Raw genomic sequence first — 11905 nt, 5'->3', positions numbered from 1 at the left:
CACTCTACAGGATATAGGATCATTAAGTTCTATATAAAATCACTGTACGGTGTATCTATTTAAAATTGCTCGTCATAGTCATCCTTTTTATTACAACTTTTCATTTCATTGCAACCAGGCTCTGTTTAACTTAAGGTGCAGCCCTTACCTCTGTTTTAGAAAAATGTCAGAATGTAGGCACTTTAACTATCTTTATAACTACCTGTGAATATATTTAGCATAATTTCTGCTTTGACCTCCTGGACAAATACAAGGCTGCTTTTCATCCTTTTTTTTTGGCACACCTGCCCGGTCTTAGTTATTTTGCAAAGCCATTAGTCTTGTTTTGAAATGTAAGTACAGGATGAAAGTTTTGCAGCGCTTGAATTTCAGGACATGCGGATGAAAAGGACATCCTCGCAGGTCCTGCAGTGCTCGTAATATGATATGAGGGTTTGGTGCAGGCAAACTGGATAATAAGCTGCAATAGCTTGTTAAAAGGTGTTTGAGGGAGATATCATATGTTGCTCTATTATGATTAGATTTCTCCTTGACAATATGAAAAGATCAAATCAATATCTACTGAAATTTTGATGATCCACAAGTCACTCCCACCTCCCCATTCCCCCCCAGTCCCTCCTTCCCCAGGCTCTATTGAGAGAACATGATCTGACATCACCACAGTAGCATCAGGCTTTTCTCTGCCACTGTGAAAATATGTAACTTCGATTAGCGCGATGCTTAACAAAATGACCCCCGTTTTGGGTTTGCTCCCAAATCTTGCTGTCTGGGTACTGATGACAGGACCAATTGTGTTCCTCTTTAAAGCAATTCAATTAGGAGTCATTAGTCCTCTGAGTGATTACCAGTGGCCTATCGATAGCAGGAAGGACACACTAATTAAAGGGCATTTAAATGTTTCTCGGTGTAGAGTAATGGGGAGAAACATAGCATTTAAAATGCAGTTTGTAGGAAAATATCCTTGCACAGCAAATGACCGACATAACATGTTCACTTTGCTCTCTGCAAATTCCCTTTATAGACATATATGGTAATGGATCCCGTGGGAATACTAAAATGTGGTAATACAGCAGTCACCAAGAAGCTACTAGCCCTGCTGAAAAGCAGGTAAACATTCAGATGTGTGCTCATCCACTTTGGAAAAAAATTAAAATGACAGATAAATAGCAAACTGATGTAAAATGATGGCAGGTATTTATAGTGCATATGCCAAACTGAATATTCCTCTGTGAGGGAGGGGTGGATTATCTTTCATTTTTAATTGACTGTCAGTGCTGTGCATCTTTGAATTCATTGTATCAAAGATGGATAGGTACTTTCACTGCCTATCATGAAGTTAATTCCATTCTGAGATGAATTGGAGTGATAACGCTGAAGAAAGGTGACTTACTCGAAATCAGCTTCCCTTTTTCATAATACGCTGCTTTTATTCTTGTGGTTTTACAGGATGTGCTCTGAAAATCATCTGAAATTAAAACAGAGACAATCTGTGTATTAACAAGACGAATACAGAAATGTCTGCCTTTTAAATGCACTCTCAAAACTAGCTCATTGTACTCTGAGTGTCATTAAACAAATTAAGTGCTTCAGCATTGGCACAGGTCGCAGAATCATGCTTAATATACACATGCATTTCCATAGGCTCATCAACTACAAAATAAGGACACTGCAGCTCCACAGTGTTGAGAGGACTGCTTTGTGTTAACATAGCGAGAAAGATATTGATTAAAGTATGATAAGAAAAAGCTCCAGTCCCAGGGCAGAGTCTCCACAGTTATGATTAAATAGGGTGCACAGAGATAGGACCTATATCTCACACACAAGCCAACCTTGTGCATCTATATACAGCATATGAGCTAATCCTAAAAATAGCTGTTTTCACATTAAAGAAAATAGCGTCTATTATAGCACCTTACTTTGGGTTCAACTTTGGGTCGTAACTTGTCTGTGGAATAAGACAACAACTGAAATGATGAAATCCAAACCCTTGAAAAGGTTTCTAAAAAGTTAGTATACTAACATACTACTCTGACATTTAAAATAACTGTTAATAAACTAGTGTTGTGTTACAGATTGTGAGCATCTGCATAATAATTAGCAACAGAGAGAAGAATTTCCAGGCATATTAAAGACTGCAGCAAAAGCATCACTCTGCTGTTCGGTTTCTGAAATGACCTCAATTCACAAAAATGTTTATGTTACCAAACTTTTCATTTAGTAGAGCTTGTATATGATCATTTATCTCAGACTGACATCTAATATTATATTACATATTTTGGAATGATATTTTCAGAGACCTATAAATGCCATCAGTACGATCTTCCTAAACGTTTGCATACATGCATATTTGTTGTGCTGAAATGGTTGAGGCTCAGCTTCATAATCAAAATATAATTATGTTCTACTATTATGTACAACACACCAATATACATCTAACACTGGTGTATAAAATCTTAAATTGAAGCAAAGAGTTTTAATAAATAAATATGAAAGTTTGGTTATTGTGATCTGATCAAGCCAACAAAGGTTGTGTCACCGCCTAAGAATAAACTCTTATAAGCTACTGCATGAGAACTGATACTGTATGTAAAACTCACACCAGTATGGTCCATCAAGTATCATCATACTGAACCTCCTGCAAAATCTTTTGCAGAGGATTAAAATATATTAAAATGTACCTGTAATTTGCACAACCTAATGACAGCAGGTGTGCTAAAAGAAACCGTTTGAAGTAAAAATGAAAAATAGCAACTAGAAACTCATGCTACCTGAAATACTTTGTTCAATCCTGGCAGGTTTGGGCTTTATATAGTGATGTGTATACTTTGCTACACAAGCCCTGATCTGTCATGCTGCTCAGTCCCTTTTATATTCTTCCCTGTTTTGGTGGGGATTACAGGAAAAACGGGGAAGAATTTAAGTGCTTTACTATGGATTTGGTCGACACTTTACATAATATCTCGAATCTGCAACCTGAATACAGCAAACAGTCTTCAACTACCAATGAGCAATGGAGAGAACAAGGTATAGTTTCCAGATTTCCTTTGTAATAACATAAAGCCTTGTTGTTATTTTGTGTAAAACATATTACTTATATCACTATAACATGAAAAAATGCATCCTAACTGCATTCCCTGGATTTAGCTACACAGCTGAAATAACTGTGAAAAATGTCCCCTTGGTCTGACTTTTATTCCTCACCTTATTCCCAATGTCATTCATTTGCCACTGAAGGTAACAAGCCTTTTCCACTCGGTGCTCTGTAACGGCAGACCTTTAATAGCCATTTCCCGGTGTGGCGAGGGGAGAGAGGGGGAACATGTTTATTTGTGTGTCTGCACATGCTTCTCCAGCGATTCTCTCTGCTCCACTCACCCAGCTGCTGGCTGGAGGAGTGATTCATGGGCCTGACAGATGCCTGGTGCAGCTGGATCTGTCCTTGATCATCCCAAAAGCCTGGACAGCACTGTCATTCACCATTGCCCAAATTATCTCTGTATTGACTGCAGAACCCTCTGTGACAGCACTGTAATGGCTAATTACCCAGGATGCTTTGGGTACTTTTAAACCCCAGAGTGTTCTCTTGCTGTCTTGCCATGCTGCTGCTAGCTTATCCTGTCGTTGTGAGGGCCACTGTTTTCTCTAACCCCACCTGAGCACCACAGCCCGAGGATCCCAATGCAAAATGCCAAGAGAAACGAAGAAATAATATCCTCTTTTCCCTAATATATGATATCAAAGTAACAGCAGTGTCAGTGAGAGACACGCACGCAGAGTTTCACAGAGGGAACAGAACATACAGTACTGTTTATGGTTTGTCTATTTCTCTATCCTTCTCTGCATGTCAGGGGAATTGCATTGTGAAACACACACAGTTAATTATCAAAATCTGTCTCAAGATGTTAGAAAAATTGCCTAGCTCTTCCTCAGCATGTAAATACCGAAAAAGATAAACATGAATAATTGCCAGAAGTTTTCATTACCAAGAAGTCGGCATACTAATCTACAATTCTAAACCCGCAATGTTACTTCAGACTTTGACTTGCACTTCAGGAGGAAGCTGACAGAGAGAAGTGAAAGGAAATGAACGGAGACAGAAAGAGAGAAGGAGAAGGTGAGGGAATAGAGGGTACAAAATCCCATCCTGACTGTTAGAGAAGATGATGAGGTCCCCTGAGAATGGACAGAGTAGAGAGGGAGCAGCTTTTCCTCACAAAGATTCTAGTAATTTGCCACATCCTGTCCGCACACCAGGCATGGAAGCCACTCTGTCCTTAATTACCAGGATAACAAACCCATCCCCTCCCTGCTCCTCATTGTCCTGTTCTCCTCACAGTACCCCCACTCCTTGGGCAACGCCATCACTTCCCAGGCTTCCTACGCTCTTCCTTCCAATCAGTATAAATGAATGGCATTTGCTGCTGTTTGCCATGAGTGGATGGATGGACACCAAATAAAGTGACAAAAGCTGAAGGAACGACTGTCTGAGTTAGCAGCTCTGTGCTTGACTGGCAGACATTATAGTCACAGAAAGGCCTCACCGGGATAAAGGAGCAGTTTACAGGTAAATCATCCTAATAAACTGTCAATAATACTAAATCATTCCTTACATCATCACAGCAATATTTTTGCAACACTAAATCTATGCTCTCTTGCTTCAAGTGTCCAGAAATTATATTTAATAAACATTCAAATCTTTACTGTATGACACTGCAAACAGCGCAGCTTGTAAGGACATCACCGTCAGGAAACGACCAGCACATAGAGGCCGTGGCCTCTCCGTCTAGCCGTCGTCTGTCACCTCCAAGATGGCGCCGTGTCTGCTTCGGCTTTATTTGCATTGGCATTTTGCATACGTATGCGTTGCTGCATGAATCCTGCACTGTAAAAAAAAATCGTGATATAAAAGTATTTTACTGTCTATTTCACAGTTTTGTACTCTTCTTCTAGAATATCATTAAATTCACATATATAGACAGTGATTTTACATTTCAAATGTAAATTAACGTAAAATCACTGTAAATGTAATACAACATAATTTTCATGTTTTTTAAATGTATCTGTCTGTACATATGCTTATTTAGATTGTTAAAATACATTCACAAATGCATCATAATTTCACAAATATTTGTCCGTTATTTGAAAGATTGAACTTGAACTATTATTGTTATTCAGGGCAATCGTGGCTCAAGAGTTGGCAGTTCGCCTTGTAATCAGAAGGTTGCCGGTTTGAGCCCCGGCTTGGACACTCTCGGTCGTTGTGTCCTTGGGCAAGACACTTCACCTACCACCTACTGGTGACGGCCAAAGGGGAATTATAACATGGAATTGTAAAGCGCTTTGAGGGTCTCATAAAGCGCTATATGAATGCAATCCATTATTATTTAAGTTAACTGTGTATTTCTGTACATTTAAGTATTATTATTCATATTGCTGCATTCATTGACCTTTTTAATAGGTAATTTCATTGTTTAATCACATTAAATTGTTCCTAATTTAATGTTTAAAAGCACTTGAAAAAGGCAAAATCCCATGTAAGATTAGGGCAACAAACTGCATTGTCATTACTGAAAATAACCGTATTTTCATGGGAAAGTTGTTTTCTGTTATTTTCTGGTATTATTTTGTTGCCCCAGCTGCCGGAATATTACTGTTTGTTTAGGTTTTTTTTTTTACGGTGTGACTATGCAGCATCAAAACAAAGGGGGAGAACCAGGCGTGACACTACAGTCCTGCCTTGCTACATACAGATACATTCAGCTCAGAGGGAATGACAAGGCTGTATTAGTGCAGTGTTTGTACGCCTTTTCAGTGAACAGGCAGTGGGAGGGTCTGATATTCCTAGGGGTGAAGGGGTTAGAGGGGTGTGTGTGTCTGTGTTACCAGTCACCTGCTGCTAAATCCTATTAGCAAGGCCTGGGGGTTAAACCAACCATCACCATTAAAGGCCTGTCAGGGGAAAGCCCACAAATAATAGGGCTGATCGCTACAACTGACAAATAATTAGGTGCTTTGATAGAGGATAATCAATTAGAGATAATAGGAACAGGCTTGACATTCTGAGATGTACCAGAAAGAGGGAAATAGTAAGAAAGACAGCAAAAAAATGTTGATGAGAAATTAGATTTAAGGTTTTTATTAAAGACAATAAACCTTATTTTTAAAGAAGTACAGATTGAAATCTAAGAAAGAGTATTACATGGTCAATCAGTCAGCAATTATTTTCTAGACTAATTATTAATTTGATGTGTTCTTGAAAACAATAATAAATGGTCTGTAGCAGTATCCCGAAGCCCAAGGCACACTCATGTAACTGCCATGTTTGAACAGTCCCAGATATTAAATTTAGTGACCCATTAGACTGAGAAAAGAAGCAAATCCTCACAAACGAAAAGCTGCTGACATTTTTTACTTTGAAAGTTACTTACTGATTATCATAATAGTAGCAGATAATTTTTCTGTCACTTGGATAATCAACTAATTGTCACATTACTCACTCTAAAATGCTATTTTACTTAATTTTTTGCAAGATAATGATGTAAGCACCATAATACATACACCAAATCTTTACTACTGTTTGTGCCCAATGATCCGAAAAATAAACCCATTCCTTTCTTAACCTCTAGCTCTTCAAATATGTACATTCTAGATGCTAACAGGGGAAAATGGGCTGAGGTAAGATTTGGTTCAGCTAAAACCCAACTGGCTAAAATGTAGCTTTGCTTCTATCTTTCAGAAACTGCAACAGATTCTTGTACTTAGTTAAATAACACAGCTGTATTCAGACTGCATTTCTTTGAGCACAGAGCGAACGGTCTTCTTCACCAAGGACAACAGAGCGTGTGGTTCTAGGTCTCACCGCCTGTAGGTGAGGAGTACAAGTCAATATCCTAAAGCTGATATAGTTCAAGGATTAAAGCATCTGCCTAAATATTTCCATATGTTTGCTAACATAAGGGAAAAGGAGGTGAGAAAAAAACTGGCAAAGGTAGTGTTAAATGAGATGAGAAGTGACAGTTTACATTTCCAGCCACAATTAACACGTTGATGGCGTTTTTCGCCGGGCCCCTCACAGTGATAATGCCTGTTGTCAAATCTGTTTAGCACGCCAAATCTCCTGGAGCCTTCAGCTAGGCAGCAAGCTTTTGACAGATTGAAGGTTCAGAGATAGGCTATCATGACAGATGGAAGCTGGCATCGATGTTCAGCTCTCGCCAATCACAGGGGACCTGCCCCCCTTATTCTGCGGGGCGCAGCTCCGCAACCTTCCCCCCTCTGATGGGAGCAGGGGATGGCATTGTTAAGCAGTGCATCTGTGAGACTCAGTCTCCTCTGATGGAAGCATAAGGCAAAGAGCTCTCAAGCAAAAGACGGCCACTGCTGTAAGCGCATTTCAGATATGATGGGAGGCTAGCTCCAGGGAATTGTGGAAAAGAAAAACTTTGAAACATTTTGAGGAGCAGAAGAGGACCCAGGAGAGAAAAGAGCGACTGCAGCAAGCCTCAGCTATTCAGTAATGCCATCATTAAATTTGATTATTACCTAAATGCTGGCAAATGCTCTGCAGTCACACCACAGTGGAGTTTGACAGAAACATTTACTTGATCACTCTTTATATCTGATTAGTAGAATGACATTTTTCTCATGACCAACAGAATCACACCTGTTAAATACTCAATACTGAGAAGGGAAATCAATTTAGATAGCCTTGGCTTGTGTATAAAGTCCTCCTTAGAACTCATACTACAGTATGATTACCCTTAATGAGATCCATCTGAAACAGTGGCACAGGAGAAACTCATTAAACTGAGCTTGTTCTAATCAGACAGGCTTATATGGATTTTGCAGACATCAGAAATTGTTCTGAAAAAGAAAAATACACCAGGGCCTCTGAAACAGAAGAGGGGATCTGATAATTAAGTATCTGCCATGCGCTGATGATATCACGAGTGTTAATGATCACTTTAATGACAGTTCACGCAGCACCCAGTTGATTTACAATACACCTACTGCGAGGCACCACTGCGACAGCCACTGCAGCAAACAGACTCAAGTGAAAACAGTTTAGTATAGATTAAAACGACATAAGTTAGATCTAATAGGCGCTCTTAGGGAAAAGAATTAAATGCTTACTTGCACTAAAAAAATGTCCATAGGTAGACAAGTTTGAGATGCAGCGTTGTTGGTTTACTTGCTGGCAGGCAGCCCTCTAAGTTGTTTGGTCTCTCCCTCCCTGTTTAGGCGAACACATTGTTGATTCAGACCCATCATGTTGAGGCTTGAGGTCACCCTGTCTCAGGCTTGGCTAGTTAGCAGCAGCCCACCTGATGGCCCAGAGGAAATCACAGCAGCCGCACTCACAGGAGAGGGCCTGACAGCCAGGCCCCGCACCAGAGAGAGGGGTCCAGCTAAGGGGGTGGAGAGAGGTGGGTCAGTATGGGGGGAGGGAGAAAAAACAAGGAGAGGGTTCTGAAAAGGGGGGAGGTTGGGGGCTTCAAAGGCAGGGAGGGATGAGACATAGCTAAAGAGGGCGCAATAGTGATGGTCACGGCTGTATTAAGGCTGCTAAACGTACAGCATGAAAGAAAGGAAACAGGAGTTGATAAAGTGAGTGAGGCTACCTTACTGGGTGGTACACCGTAGAAGAAAAACAGAGCTGAGAAGAGAAGAAGACAGCTCTTGGGTTAAGTTGTATGAGAAGAAGAGGAAGGTCCAGTCTGTGTAAGAGAGTGATGGGGATCCTCATTCACAAAGATGGATGGCTCAAATTTGGGGGGGAGGGGGAGGGATTTCTTTCCAGCATTATATATGGATCTATACAGGGAGTTGGTCAAATGGTCTAGTTGTCTAGTTTTTCCAACATCTAACAGCAGTTTCTGTTCAAGCAGAAGCAAAACTGCACTGTGTAAATGAAGTGAGGCATCAGTGTAAGCTATCCTGGGGCAGTGATGCTGCTCTTGCAGAGAAAACGTTGGCTGTAAAATGCTGTGATGAACAGCAGACATTTCCAGTTCACAAGACTCCCAGTCTCTCCTGAGAGTCTGCTTCATCCCTATTATAGCCAATAATAGCCCATTGTAGTCAAATGCTCTTTCTCTTCACTGTGACTGAATGAGGACACATTATTTACCGAGAGGAGACAACGCTAATACACGGCTGCAGAAAACTGCTGACAGGAAGAGGGCAAAAATCATAGGTTTTCCCTCCTAGAGGACGTTGCACTTCTTTTATATTTATAGTTATGTTTAATAGCATCCCACAGTCTGTCAATACACCTCCAGACAACCTCCACAGTCGCTTTCTCATTGCCGGTTCAACTACAAGGTGTTGGATCTGAGGAGATCAATACTTTTTTTCCCTCCATTTCTACAATAGGAGTGCATTGACACTGATGAGGTCAATCAGTGACATATGAAAGTAAAGACATGTCTTCAAGGTGGTAAAACCTACATACCTTTTACGACCAGGTTAAAAAAAGAAAAGACAGGATTTTAAAGGTTAAAGATACAAAATACTTAGAAGGCCTATAATTTCAAATTCAATGATATACATATAGGAACATAACTTAAATGTGTGATTGCAGTTTGCACACATAATGAGCAGGGACAAATTAAAATGTAAAAAAAAAGAGAACTAATTAAATGAGTCCTTTAATACTCATTAAAAGATCATCTTAATTGATAAAACTCCTTTTTTGTCTGGAGCATGCCAGCAGGGCAATAACTGCAAAATGCAGATCAAATCTTCACTGTATTCATCACTCACTTTCTTTAGGTTTCCGTTTTGTGCTTATGTCTAAAGGCATCTGAGACAAATGCCTCACCATAAAGTCATACACCATTAATGCAGTCAGTGGTGCTGCAGCCTCAGAATCTTATTATCTTAGTTGGTTCAGCCTCATTAGCTGTTCTATGCATATTAATGGGTGGGAAATGGAAAACTATACCCCATTTAAGAACAAAACATGCTCAAAGTACTGGCTGCTTCTAGGTTATAGGACATAACTCACTCTGCAAATTGCTATCATCGGGCTCCTGGCAGAACCCTGCTGTTTTCTTTACCCAAAAGCCCCTTGTTCCCTCGCAGAGACAGAGTTTCATTAACCTGCACTGCATTCAGATGCCATTATGGCTCTAATTATGGCGCATGCTCTTATGAATAGCCCTGATCAATGTAAATAGCTGACCTGACTGGATACCTCCCTGGACTTTTTAGGGGGAGGTAACAATGTTTAAAACGATAACAATAATATTTATATTTATAACAAGGTGCAATAATAATTAATGTGCAATAATAACAGTGTGCAATACACATACACTTATTCTTCTTTTTTATACTAAGTTAATATACTGTGTTGTGTTGTTTGTTACGTTGTGATGTGTCATATCGTGTCGTGTTGTGTTATATGTAGTGCCGACGTAGGACAGTTTTTCCAATTTCATTGTACTACTGTACTATGTATGACTGTGCAATGACAATAAAGAGTTATCTTATCTTATCTTATCTTATCTTATGAAGAACTGCCTGGGTTCTTGGAGACTTTTATGTCCAGCTGTCCTGTCACCAAGGCCAGGGTCATCTCCACTGCTGCCGAAGATACAGACAGAGACGATGTGCTAATCTCTGATGCATTGAAGCTGGCTTTGTAGACTTATGCAGGCTTATCTATCATGGTCACGACTGCATTAGACATAAGACCTTAAGTTTGTAGGCACTGAAGCACAAAGAAGAGCAAATTAAATTCTTCTCATCTACCTCCTCAGCTGTGTCCAGATTGCATCAGTCAAAAAAAAGAGGATCTCTTGAGGATAAAACTGGCACCTAGCAGTTCAGGGGTAAGTCTTTGTCTTATGTTTGCTCCCCATAATAAAAAGAAATTCTTGTTATATATTTTATCTATCTCCATTTAATTATTAGCAAAGCAACCAAACTGCAGCTTTTTGTCATTCTAGACTCAGCACATCTGCCAACACACCAATGGAGACCTTAGCTTGGGAAACAAATAAAACCTCTGTCCAGTGTCTCATTATCCATGAAACTATCTTCTTGGCTTCCTCGGTCTAATCAAAGAGAAAGGAAACACAGGAACAAGCTGAAAAATTCCAACATGAGGGAGCCTGAAATAGTTCCCTCAGCATTGAGCATTGCTCACTCACAGCACATAGCAAAGGTAAGGAGATCCTTTGGCAGGTGCTTTGGGCTGTCAGAGCTGTAGATGAGCTCTGCTGCTGGATAACATCTTGCCAAATGCTCGAAGCTTGTCAGTTAACAGTCTGCCAGAAAAAAAAGGTGGACAGTTACTAACCTCTCAAAGAAAAGACAAAGGCCGAAGGTAAGTTTTGAACAATAAAAAGAAAGTTTAGACTTTCTTGAGAAAAATAATTAGCAGTATTTTACACTGATTAAATTCAAGATAAAATGGTTTGATGGTTTTAAAAGAAAAGATCCAAGGAGAGTTTTTAAAAGTTTTTCATCAATGTTTTTAACAATCTACAAGACATATGGAAGTTACAACCTTGTTTTGAAACACATTAAGACACTTTATAAAACATGATTGGCATATCTAACTGAAAATTTTATGAAGACAAAGTATAAAACATTGAAAAATATATGGTTATTTTGGATGTGACATCAAAAACTGATAAGAGTAGGTCTACATTCATCACCTATAATTTTAAAAGCATCCATAAGCATTCAAGAACTAACTCGATCGGCTGAAAGGATTTCAGCTGCTCAACATTTCAAGGCCTTATTGTGTTCGTCATTTTAATTCTAAGTATTTAAAAATAGTTGACATATCTGAACTGCTGGAAGGATAGTGGAGCAACCAGACTCTTTTATTATTGAGCCATGCTGATGTTAAGAGTGCAGAATGTGGTCTCGATTTGCTTAGCTGAACTAGCAT

The 11905-nt window shown here is 39.5% G+C and overlaps 1 long non-coding RNA gene across 1 annotated transcript in view; it reads right to left on the bottom strand.

The window, feature by feature from the left end:
• Window positions 1-1390: 1390 nt before the first annotated feature.
• Window positions 1391-11905, bottom strand: part of LOC147311570 (uncharacterized) — a 56785-nt gene continuing 46270 nt past the window's right edge. Inside the window, exon 3 of the long non-coding RNA XR_015125516.1 lies at window positions 1391-1465. This is a non-coding gene — a long non-coding RNA (uncharacterized LOC147311570). The remainder of the gene's footprint in view (window positions 1466-11905) is intronic.

This window comes from Aulonocara sp. 'chitande type north' Nkhata Bay, linkage group LG16, assembly GCF_057382095.1.
Source record: "Aulonocara sp. 'chitande type north' Nkhata Bay isolate Kocher_YH1m ecotype deep benthic linkage group LG16, A_spYH_male_GT1.1, whole genome shotgun sequence".
NCBI lineage: Eukaryota > Metazoa > Chordata > Actinopteri > Cichliformes > Cichlidae > Aulonocara > Aulonocara sp. 'chitande type north' Nkhata Bay.
Note: the sequence above shows the minus strand (reverse complement) of the source record. Positions and strands in the feature narration are given on the sequence as shown.